This window comes from Schistocerca nitens, chromosome 1, assembly GCF_023898315.1.
Source record: "Schistocerca nitens isolate TAMUIC-IGC-003100 chromosome 1, iqSchNite1.1, whole genome shotgun sequence".
NCBI classification, from domain to species: Eukaryota; Metazoa; Arthropoda; class Insecta; order Orthoptera; family Acrididae; genus Schistocerca; species Schistocerca nitens.
Genome location: NC_064614.1, coordinates 1001888093 through 1001900405, shown reverse-complemented (window position 1 = coordinate 1001900405; position 12313 = coordinate 1001888093). Strand labels below are relative to the sequence as shown.

The 12313-nt window shown below is 43.1% G+C and overlaps 1 pseudogene; it reads right to left on the bottom strand.

Annotated features, from left to right (window-relative positions):
- Positions 1-11223: 11223 nt before the first annotated feature.
- On the bottom strand, positions 11224-11340 carry LOC126207945 (5S ribosomal RNA; annotated as a pseudogene).
- Positions 11341-12313: the final 973 nt, after the last annotated feature.

Sequence of the window (12313 nt, the reverse complement as noted above, 5' to 3'; positions counted from 1 at the left end):
GAAATAATGTTGTGGGGAGTTTTTAATGTATGTTATTTAACTGAAAGTGCTAAGAAAGACCTTAGTTGTTCAATGTTTTTGCAGTTTAGAACCAGTTAGAGAGGTACAGTGAAAAATCTGCAACCATAAACTCTAGCTTATGACAGTCTCCTGTATATATAGTACTGACAGTTTAATATTAAACATGCATAGATGAGTTTTCATCACAGTTTCAAGAGGTATTTCCACAATCACCAAAAAATTGCCAATCTTCATAAATGATGGATTAAGGAAAACAATCATTAATGCAAAAAGGAGCTTAATATTACTATTTCAGTATCTAAGATGACAAAATTATTTGCTTCAAATTGTAGCAATGGTTAGTACTTCAAAACGAAACTGATGCCCGAAAAATAATGAAAACTCCTTTGGAAACACAGCAGAGAAGCCCAGCCGCCTGAAAGTCTGGCCTCTCCTACCCTGGCTATTGCTGTCCTGATCTGCATCCCTTCCTCCATGCCATTCTGTAAAAGTGTAGCTAGGAGCTTTGTCCATACAGGCTTTTGGTTCCCTCATCTCCATGAACATGCAAATATGGTCAAAGGCTTAGGATAAAGAGTATTCTGTGCACCCACTGTTTACTGTTACCATTAATCTCGGTACAGTGCTTGCCAGTGTCTCATGCTAACAGTTATAAAACATAATTTTAATCACAATAAATAAAACAGAATGATTGACACCAGACTGAGTTAACATTTGATATTCTACTACATTTGTAGAGGAGAGTAAGCTCTGCGACTTTTGCGTTCATGCCACGAAGTTGACTATGGTTTTATGCCATCGAAGAATAAAGGCCATCAGTGTCCTAGCACAAAATACTCCGTCACAAGTGTGGATAAAACGACTGCAAATAACCTTTCTAAGACTGAGGGAACGGCAATGAACAACATGTACTAAATTCTGTGGGGGTGCACAGAAAAAACAATACTAAAACAATGTTGTCACTCTATTAAAAGAGTCTCCAATATCAGTATCTGGATGCAAACAAATGAAACATACTTGTATGGGCTACCAAGCTATTTTCCAAATAAGCTAACTACTTTCCATTCAGTATTAGCATATGAGGATACATTCCAAATAGAGATGAGCAATTTATAAATGATACAGTACACAAAAAGAAATTCAGTGATGTACTTTTTAAAAACACTACAAATTGTTGCTGTTTACAAAATCCACCCTGCCCCTCAGGGTAAAAAAGGTTCAGAAGCTGCATATATTATGCCAACCAAATCACACAGTTACCTCAATATTTAGTTTGTGAATTATGTTTAATCTCCTACTACCACTCAGGTAGCCATATATTATTTTCACTTTTTATTAACACATTATTGCACACAATTGGTACAGTTCTGTATGTATGGAGCCATGATCGAGTGTGGCTGGAGACGGTACACTGCTCTTAATGAAAACAGTAGAACAATACATACATTTTCAGAAAAATAGTATTCACATGAGAGTACCGGTAATTGTTTCATAATTTATTTACATTTCTTTTTAATTAGTCCTTTTTTTAAAATAGTCGTCTGAACATCCACGTTCAATTCTGAAATTGCGGATACGGCGTGGGAATGAATGTTCTAAATGATGTGCTGACACGAGTCATTTCATATATTCAGCAGCAAATATAGAGAAAGAACTCTTTGAGTCTGTGACAACTTTCGTTTTTTAATAAGACTTTGGTGAATATGTTGCAACAAACCAATTAACGCGTTTTTCGATTCTATGTGCAATTTTCTGGAGTACTGTTACTATGGCACATCATTAATCAACCAGGGAAAGCACGTAAAATTTGGCAAATATAACTGGAAGACTTGTCGCATATTTTGCCACGGATGAACGAACAAACACAGTATAGTTTATTAGAATACAAGAGAAAACACTCTTATCCACATGTTAACTACATAGTTTTATTGCGTGGTTAACACACAGTCCTCCTCCTCCTCGGAGACTCCATTTGAGACTGCACCCGAACGGCCGTGGCTGGCCTAAACTTTCACGTCAACTCGATTTGTACTCGGCGATCGACGTATCGACATACTTCGCGAACGCTGGGCTACGTCATTTTGACGTCACTTCCTTAGCTCGTTCGGGTGAAACGAAGCTTTCCCGCTTGTAGGAAGGTGGGAGCGGCAGTCAGTTTCAAACGTGGCGCCGGCCTCTCGCGCCACCTGACGTCACTTGGCCCTATGTGAGGCCTACGAGGCACATTGGCTGGGGCGCGTATGTCACATCACGCGACACTGCAGGTCTTACGAGTGCCAGCAGCCTCTCTCAGTCGAGGTTAATACTTCTCAACTGCTCATTTAAATGCTTGCAACCTCTCAATAGCACACGACAAAGTTGAGACCTTCAGTGAGTACCTTTTCACTGACATACTGATTCCCCTTGGGCCCTGCACGGAGCTGAGCGTTCGTGAAGTATGGTAGACAAGGAGACTGTAGTCCGATTCACGAGCAATGGCGGTTAGCGCATGTCGAGGCACGTATGGGGACTACATTGTTGACGACCCCAGGCGACAGTTGGAGTACGCGAATGCGCGTGCTTTCTACTCGAAGAAAGCTTATATCCTGCAGATTATGTCTCTCGCTTACTTACGCAGAATTTATTACTTACTACCACAATCGTAATGAGAACTCGCAACCAATGGAATCGAAATTCTATAAACAACTCGCTACGATCACGTTTAATGCTCCCATTGGCTAGTTATTCACAGCAGAGCGCTCAGAACATACTGAACTGTCGGAGCATATGTGACGTAGGTGTGCAGAACAGCTCTAACTTGACCGCCATCGTTCGTGACTTTAACTATAGTTAATAGCTAATAACTGTAGTTAATATATTTCTCGTGGGCCACAGTCCCTCCTCGGGACGGAGCTGTTGCGAGATGCGCAACTTGTCTTGCTCGCTCGCGTCACTTCGGCCGTCACTTATTGGTTCCAGTAGCTGCAGTCGTGCCCATATAAGCAGAAAATCACACCAACCCCGATAGTCAATGGTTTTTTACTCCTGAAGAGAATAGCGGAGGTAGTCTTCGAAAGGTCGGCTGTTTTCTTCGAAATGACGCGGAATGTAAATCGAGAAGAGTACTTTCAGACATGCCACCACGATAGACTTTGAGGACACACGCGTAGCATTATTTTATCAGCCCTAGTGTGTGTGTTTCTAGTCAGGCGAGCTGAAGCTCTTTAGGAGGATCGTGCAAGAACTCAGGCCTAGTATTTTCGTATCGACTGGGAGCTTAGGAAGAGAATAGCACACATCAGGAATAGCAGTCCGATTGATTTAGTACAGAGATCAATTTGTGGACAGTCATTTTTCGATAACCTTATCGCGAATTCATGAACCATTTGTGAAACATGAGGAACGTTCACGTGAAACCAGAAACCCTGAATATCATACAGTGGTTAGATGTGTTAACCTTTATATAAATTGTCAGTGATGCTACTCACCAAATCACAATTGTCCTGTACGATATTTAAAATCTAATAAATAAATCAGCTGCACTGATGCCGTCTCCTTAATGTGATATCAAATTGAGACAGCCATTAATACAATCAAAGCCAATTGCCGGAAGAACCAGGCCCAATTTCCAGGGCAAATTAATAGCACTCTTAGCCCGAAAGAGGTACGACAGAACTGGGATTCTGCAGCTGCAAACTCAGTGCTCGCTCGCAGCTGCTCGCACGCTAGGCAGTTGCTGATCAACTCCACGTGAAACTTTCTCGAGAGGCAATCAGCAGCCAGCATTGAATGGACGCGCGGCTAATTTCACTACACAAGTACCCCATCAGACGTTCCCTTCCGTTCGCAACTAGTCAAATGATATCTCTCTTTAGGCGAGGGAACATTGGGCACAGCGGCAGAAGCACGAGAACTCAACACAAAGCTCAACAATATACCTAAAGTTTTTCTTTTTGTCACAAACAAATTCTTGTATTCTAATTATCCACCTGTTTCATTCATTTACCTCTGAGACGTTCGAGACATATAGCTTCGCCCGGAGACTGACCTGTTTTTTCTTTAAGATACCAAGTTAAACCGCCCCCCCCCCCCGGCCCTCCCCCCCCACCCCCAACCAAAAAAATTTAGAAATTGTGTATTGACTAAAATCAAACACACTATTTCATAAAAAGGAAATGATAAAGTGTACATAAAGCACTAAAACACAGCTGCACACCAGCAAATTACGTTCGACATTGAGATACCCTTTAAAGACAAAATTTGTTGCAACAGTATGGTATGGCACAAATAACGTCAACAGGTAAAGTGATTGCCCTGAGGAACAGTACGGTAGAGTGCAATTCTAAATGCGGTAGAGTCAATTATTAATCTACGAAATCCAGACAGAGTTGCGCATTCCACACTGATAAGATTGGCTTCATTACAAAATACGAAGGATAACAAGATTGAAGAAACGCTACACAAAAGCAGAAGATTACAGTTACGCAACAGGCAAACAGATTTTGCGTCAATTAAAGCTCATACAGGTGTGTGGAGCAACGAAATAGCTGATAATATAGCCAATGGAGCAGTCTGCTCACGGAAAACACTAAGCTACAGCAGCAACATGTAAGTGGAATAAAGTAAAAACTAAAACAACAGTTTAGAAACAAATGGGAGACTGTGTGCCAACGAAATAAAAACGAGAGAAGCAGAAAACTGTATCTTCCCATGACTCGCCATTGTTTAACAATTATGCTACCAGAATGTCCGAACTTCACAGCCATGTTTACAGACAATGGGAAACGGTTCGAAGCAATAACTCAGGATGTACTGCACACGTATAATGGAGAACACCGATCCATTGAGTATAGTTTAACGAAAGAGTGGGACACTCTCAAGAAGTAAATAACTGAAGGAAGAGGAAGCCGGCTCATGAATAATCAGACTTAGTTCATAAATTCATAAGTTTTATACGTCTTTCGTATTTCAGTAATATCCTTAACCATACGAAAATACTCTAGTTTCAACTATAACTTGGTGGATACCTTGTAAAACCTTGTTGTATACTACAAGGCTAATAAGTTAGTAATCGTAGCTCATACAGCCACAGTCATTACATTGTTTCATGTAAGAAACACGCATACAAACACATTTCATTGTTCATTTAGATTGTAAATACACTGAACACAAAGATTTGTATACGTACATAAATATGTGGTATTGAAACATTTTGTTAAATCTGAATATATTCGTATTTGCTTTGGAAAGTGAACCACCGGATGTAGTAGTATTTTTGTTAGATCAACAGATAAAATTGTGAGTTAACCTTCAAACACGTAGTAATACAATGTAATGGTGAATATTAAATATATAATAATAAAATACACTATAGTTTGACACTATTAATTATCTCTGTATGAAATCATTGCTGTCCTCCTTAAAAAGCTATTCTCATTATGGTACAGGTTTGAAGTGCAAACTACGAGTAGCATCCCGAGAGCATCTCAGACCTGCTGTACGGGATTTGTGTTGGGCTACAGAGTTTGGCACTGAATTCACTTCAATGTTTCCTGATGGAAATGTGCGTCTGCGATATAATTTTTCTACTGACGAATTACCGTCTTATATGACAAAATAGTCACCTATTACAATGGCGTAAGGACGTACATACGCACCAAGTTTGTCATTTCGATAGCTCTGCGCAGTCATATATACACGCGCAAGTATGTGATTGTTTGCGCGTCCAGTTACAGACGTACACCACATACACAGAGGCAGCCTCATCGTGAGGCATGGATGTTTGATGGGAATAAACCTAAAACTGAAAACTGAATTTTGTACCAAATAATAAAAATGTATCAGAAATTTCCCAAAAGAATTAAAGAGATTACTGATACATACAAAATTGAAAGAGCCGTACAGTGAAGGACTGCTTGGATAAAACAGCGTAGGAATTTGGTAAAATGTTTAACACATGTAATTAATAACAAAACACCTCTGTCATTTCACAACACTCTTTTGCACCGTAATAACCTATTTTATTTTCTGGAAAATCTTACACCAAACCTCTGCAATGGATAATACACTCCTGGAAATTGAAATAAGAACACCGTGAATTCATTGTCCCAGGAAGAGGAAACTTTATTGACACATTCCTGGGGTCAGATACATCACATGATCACACTGACAGAACCACAGGCACATAGACACAGGCAACAGAGCATGCACAATGTCGGCACTAGTACAGTGTATATCCACCTTTCGCAGCAATGCAGGCTGCTATTCTCCCATGGAGACGATCGTAGAGATGCTGGATGTAGTCCTGTGGAACGGCTTGCCATGCCATTTCCACCTGGCGCCTCAGTTGGACCAGCGTTCGTGCTGGACGTGCAGACCGCGTGAGACGACGCTTCATCCAGTCCCAAACATGCTCAATGGGGGACAAATCCGGAGATCTTGCTGGCCAGGGTAGTTGACTTACACCTTCTAGAGCACGTTGGGTGGCACGGGATACATGCGGAAGTGCATTGTCCTGTTGGAACAGCAAGTTCCCTTGCCGGTCTAGGAATGGTAGAACGATGGGTTCGATGACGGTTTGGATGTACCGTGCACTATTCCCCTCGACGATCACCAGTGGTGTACGGCCAGTGTAGGAGATCGCTCCCCACACCATGATGCCGGGTGTTGGCCCTGTGTGCCTCGGTCGTATGCAGTCCTGATTGTGGCGCTCACCTGCACGGCGCCAAACACGCATACGACCATCATTGGCACCAAGGCAGAAGCGACTCTCATCGCTGAAGACGACACGTCTCCATTCGTCCCTCCATTCACGCCTGTCGCGACACCACTGGAGGCGGGCTGCACGATGTTGGGGCGTGAGCGGAAGACGGCCTAACGGTGTGTGGGACCGTAGCCCAGCTTCATGGAGACGGTTGCGAATGGTCCTCGCCGATACCCCAGGAGCAACAGTGTCCCTAATTTGCTGGGAAGTGGCGGTGCGGTCCCCTACGGCACTGCGTAGGATCCTACGGTCTTGGCGTGCATCCGTGCGTCGCTGCGGTCCGGTCCCAGGTCGACGGGCACGTGCACCTTCCGCCGACCACTGGCGACAACATCGATGTACTGTGGAGACCTCACGCCCCACGTGTTGAGCAATTCGGCGGTACGTCCACCCGGCCTCCCGCATGCCCACTATACGCCCTCGCTCAAAGTCCGTCAACTGCACATACTGTTCACGTCCACGCTGTCGCGGCATGCTACCAGTGTTAAAGACTGCGATGGAGCTCCGTATGCCACGGCAAACTGGCTGACACTGACGGCGGCGGTGCACAAATGCTGCGCAGCTAGCGCCATTCGACGGCCAACACCGCGGTTCCTGGTGTGTCCGCTGTGCCGTGCGTGTGATCATTGCTTGTACAGCCCTCTCGCAGTGTCCGGAGCAAGTATGGTGGGTCTGACACACCGGTGTCAATGTGTTCTTTTTTCCATTTCCAGGAGTGTATTAAAATTTTATCCTCTCTCTGAGCTCGGTATTTCACTCATTGTGTAGGCATGCTGACTCAGTTTTTCAGGCAAGCAAATTGGAGGTTTCGGTACATGAAATGCAAACCAAACAACACCTCCACGGTTCTGTCACCAGCCGACACCAAGTGCGTAGAAGTGAATAAACAGAGTAACATCAGGTTTTTACATTATGAAATGATGTGTGTGTGTGTGTGTGTGTGTGTGTGTGTGTGTGTGTGTGTGTGTGTGTGTGTAGTAAGCGCAGTGATTCGTATTGAAAAATGAGTGAGCAGAATAGCATTAGTTTTTTGCGTTATGAAATAACACATTTGCAAGAATGTATAAAAAAGGTGGTAATGTACGAATGAACGAATGAAGATGCTCTGTTTTAAACAGACTGGTCTTGTTTTCGAGAGGATGGAGGCAGTCCTGACTTAAATATGAAGATGGTATCTGTTCTTACGGACATGTCATTCTTCGAGAGCTGCAAGACCGCTAATGGCATCTGTTCTTTCGGACATGTCCGAAAGAACAGATACCGTTAGTGATCTTGCAGCTCTCGAAGAATGAAATTACAATGAAGTCCAGGCCTTTGGCTGCGTACAGACGTTGATAAATATCAATGGGGATTATTGAAAATGTGTGCACCGAATGGGATCTCCTGCTTACATGGCAGACGCCCTATCCGACTGAGCCACCTAGGACACAGAGGGTATTGCGACTACAGGGACTTATCTCTGGCACGCTCCCCGTAATACCCACATTCCCAGCTTATTGTCCACACACTATATTTGTAGTGCCCCTGCCCACTATACTCATTACTCGCGGCAGTCAATCTACCGATTCCAGTAAGAGTTTGAGCAATGTGAGTGCGTCCGCACTGAAGAAGATCATTGGCCAGTAAGCCTTATCGATATGGAGATGATATCTGTTCTTTCGGACTTCCAGACAAGTCGGTGCACACATTTTCAACTGTCCCCGCCGATATTTATCAACGCCTGTAAGTAGCTAATGGCCTGGATTTCACTGTAATCCTGATTTAGGTTTACTTAAGGCAAATGCCGGGATGATTTCAACTTACAAGACTTCGGCCGATTACCTGTCCCAACAGTTTCAAACTAGACATGTAAATGTGTAAATAACTGCATCTAAGTTAAACGCATAAACTTTTCTCCTTTTAGTCCATTAAAACAAACGTAAACCAGTTTTACCTAGGCGAAAAGTAACCTAGGGCTGATGAAACAAAGAGCACTCCGTTCTTGCAATTACTTTTTTTCTGCCAGAACGGCAGATATCGGTGAGGCAAATTCACTGATGTAACTCTTCTGTAGATGTAACAAGAAACCGTAGAGTAAAAATTCATCGAATAAAGGCATTTTTGTGCTGTTGTTGTGGCCGTTGAATGGTCCCGTACGAAACTTGTTCAAATCTTTGTAAGGTCTAAGGGTCGTACACATTGTCTCTGGAAACATGTTTCTGTCGCACACATGTTTCCTACGGTGTTTAACAACGTGTTCGCAACTTCGTTTCTCGTCAAAGTCTCATTCTGCACTGGAAGAAAACATTTCTGATAGAATATTCGCATTGTCTATAACGCTATCTCTCGTACAGTATTCGCATCGTCTATTACGTCATGTCTAGTGACTAGGACGATATACTGACGGTGGAGCTGCACCGTTAATACTCGAAGGCTTAAGTAAATGAAGAAAGAGACATCGTGGTCTTTGCTGGACGAAACATACTATAGGAGAACTGGAGGGAATAGCTTGTTACGGTAACTGAATATGGAAGACTACGCTGGATTTCTTAAGTTCACTAGTACGTAATTCACGGATTTTGAAATCCTGGCAAATGTCATACACCATTTCTTTCAAAAAGACACAAATTTCAGGCAAACAATTCCAGTCAACCAAAACCATTCTGTTATTCTTCGTTTTTTGGCAATGGGATATTCATCGCAGAGCCTCGCATATTTATTTCACATTTCGAAGCCAGCTAATCTAAAATATACCTGAAATTTGTGGATCAGTGGTGGAAGACCTGAAGGATTATGTACAGGTAAATAGATGAAAAAAAGGATCGTTAAATATAATTAATTTCATTCAAGATTCTAACATTCATCGTCAAACAATACTACTTCCTCGACTGTGTCGTCAGTATCGATGTTGCTTGCGAATATGACAAGGAAAACATTACTTGTTGATGCTCTTGACATACACATACACCAACTACTCCATATTCCTATATAAATCTAGTTCTGCTTGATACAAAACGTCGTTCTCCTTGTGTATAGCCATACTGCCTTTATTCCTAGCAGTTTCCTTAATGCGCATGCCACATAGGCGAAGCAATCATCAGAATCTTCTACTTTTCTCTTTCTGCAACACTTTCGACAGCAACAGGTCAGCGGCTTTGTAGATACCTAGCTACCCACCCAGTTTCTGTATTTTTTTTCTTTTCAGTATGCGATACAGTAGAATGGCTAGTAAGTTCCTCTTCGTCATCACCTGCTCTTACTGTCTGATCTTCCAAAACTTGAAATCAAATTTCTTTCTTTCAAATGCCGTCGACGAAAAACGCCTGGCGTCACGAGGCGTATACGTTTTCGACAGGTACTTCACTTCCGCCATTGTGTGGGAGCAACTGGTGGGAAGCGTATAGCCCCTAGTGCCGTGTTGCTAGTGGGAGAAAATTTTGTAGTTAAGAAGGGCCATTTATCATTGTGCTGCTTGCTACCGGTGACGCCTGATACAACTTTTATAAGCAGAAATTGGCTGCCAAGGAAGAACTGTAGACTTTAGATGTACTGAAGAACACACCAGTAAGTGAACTAATTCACAAAAAAATACTGAACTTCCACAATATGAGTGTGACCTGGAGAATCAAAGATCCTACCATATGTTTCCCTGGCAGACGACGCTTTCCCATTAGAGGGAAGCATTATGAAACCATATCCAGGAAAGCACATTATGATTACAAAATGCAGAGGTCTTAATTACTTACTGCCTAGAACCTGAACTGTTGTAGAGAACACATTGTGTATTACGGTTTCGTGTCTTCCAAAAACTTATCTTGTTGTAACCTGTGAGGGCTGTCACTCTTTCAGCTGTGTGTCCATAATTTCCTAAGGCGAAATGCTGAAGCAAGGAAGGAATACACCCCACAAAGAAGCTTCGGCTTATAGGCAGGTGAGATAATATAAGGCACATGGATTTGAAATGACCTTACATCTATTGCCGGCCGTAGTGGCCGTGCGGTTCTGGGCGCTACAGTCTGGAACCGAGCGACCGCTTCGGTCGCAGGTTCGAATCCTGCTTCGGGCACGGATGTGTGTGATGTCCTTAGGTTAGTTAGGTTTAATTAGTTCTAAGTTCTAGGCGACTGATGACCTCAGAAGTCAAGTCGCATAGTGCTCAGAGCCATTTTGAACCTTACATCTATTTTTACTGCACCCCAGAATATACCACGGAAAGCTTCTAAATGAAACAAAATTCTGACGCGTTTACAAACTATTTTTCAATAGCTCAAGGACATATACACTCCGTCTTCAGGCCACAAGTGGCCCATCGGGACCATCCAACTGCCGGGTTATCGTCAGCTGAGGATGCGGATAGGAGGGGCATGTGGTCAGCACACCGCTCTCCTTGTCGTTATGATGGTTTTCTTTGACCGGAGCCGCTACTATTCGGTCGAGTAGCTCCTAAATTGGCATCACGAGGCTGAGTGCACCCCGAAAAATGGCAACAGAGCATGGCGGCCTGGATGGTCACCCATCCAAGTGCCGACCATGCCGACAACGCTTAACTTCGGTGATCTGACGGGAACCGGTGTATCCGCTGCGGCAAGGCCGTTGCCTCGATATATAGCGAAGCAAAATAATTGTTACTGTAGAATATGAAGTACAAATTAATGCAAGAATGCACAATTTTTTGGACCCTTTTGTCCGTGGTGTCGGTTGTTTCGTTTCGTCCATGTACCTCATCCAGAAATTGCAAACACGGCAAACCAAACCACATAGGCTTGTACATAGTGTCTGCACTACTGCCCCATCTCTTGCACTTCTCCATCTTTCACTTTTCCCGTCGGTGTTGCATGACAAGCGATCGCATTTTTTTCGCGACGCAGTTGCTTCAGGTGTCAAAAATGGTAGCAACTTTCTGTAGAGACTCTTGGTTTTTGTTATTTAATTACAGCCTTTGCTTCGAACATTCCACAGGCAGGTACTGTTCTGGCTAATACAGCGACACCACCTCTACAATCTGCTGTCACGTCCACTCCAGTATTAAACTGTTTGCGGAACAAACTCAGTATTAGTCGACCACAACATGTTGCCCTTTGGAGTGAGGGGCCTTCGGTCGGCTTGTCGTGAGTTTTTATCATGATATTTCACGAGAACACGCTGAACCATTTGATGGTGTATACATAACTGTCTTGAAATCATTCACAATGCTATACATTTTCCTTAGTCATCACTATATTTGTTTACTGTAACGTCACCGTGTGTTTGCAGTAACGGCCACTGCAGGCCAATGCAGTAATATCGTCGTCGGGTAATACACGCAGACGAAATCATAACTTGAAATACAAACAAATTGTTCTAAGCACTATGGGAATTAACATATGAGTTCATCAGTCCCCTAGACTCAGAACTACTTAAACCTAACTAACCTAAGGACATCACACACATACATGCCCGAGGCAGGATTCGAACCTTCGACCGTAGCAGCAGCGCCGTTCCGGACTGAAATACAAACATAAACCAACGCTGTGCAGCGGTGACTTCTGGTAACTGGCCCGAAAAAATTGTTTCAAGTGATCTCTACCGACA